Source organism: Arachis hypogaea, unplaced genomic scaffold (genome assembly GCF_003086295.3).
Source record: "Arachis hypogaea cultivar Tifrunner unplaced genomic scaffold, arahy.Tifrunner.gnm2.J5K5 arahy.Tifrunner.gnm2.scaffold_74, whole genome shotgun sequence".
Taxonomy (NCBI): domain Eukaryota; kingdom Viridiplantae; phylum Streptophyta; class Magnoliopsida; order Fabales; family Fabaceae; genus Arachis; species Arachis hypogaea.
The window spans coordinates 25,388-25,895 of NW_027255492.1; the positions used below are offsets into that span (position 1 = coordinate 25,388).

The 508-nt window shown below is 43.3% G+C and overlaps 1 non-coding gene across 1 annotated transcript; it reads right to left on the reverse strand.

Annotated features, from left to right (window-relative positions):
- Window positions 1-202: 202 nt before the first annotated feature.
- Window positions 203-306, reverse strand: LOC114927237 (small nucleolar RNA R71). Its single transcript, XR_003817602.1, has one exon. It is a non-coding gene; the product is annotated as a small nucleolar RNA R71 (small nucleolar RNA).
- Window positions 307-508: the final 202 nt, after the last annotated feature.

A 508-nucleotide genomic window follows, 5' to 3' on the forward strand; every position in this document is an offset into this window, starting at 1 on the left:
CATCTCTAATTTCTTGCAAATCTGTGATACTGTGAAGACTAATGAAGTGAATCCGGATGTCTATAAGCTCATGCTCTTCCTATTTGCTTTGAGGGATAGATTGAAGCAATAGCTTGACCCTCAGCCCAAGGAAAGCTTGGACACTTGGGACAAGGTGGTCAACAAATTCCTAACCAAGTTCTTCCCTTCTCAGAAGCTGATTAAGCTGAGAACAGCTATTCAGACTTTTAGGCAGAGAGATGGTGAGTCCATCTATGAAGCCTGGGAGAGGTTCAAGTCAATGATCAGGAAGTGCCCTCCTAACATGTTCTTAGACTGGATTAGGTTGTAGATCTTCTATGATAGACTTGCAGAGATGGCTAAAATGTCTTTGAACAATTCTACGGGTGGCTCTCTGCACATGAAGAAGACCCTTGAAGAGGCCAATGAGTTAATTGAGATGGTTGCTAACAACCAATACTTGTACACCTCTGAGAGGAATCCTGTGAAGAAAGGAGCCATGGAGCTG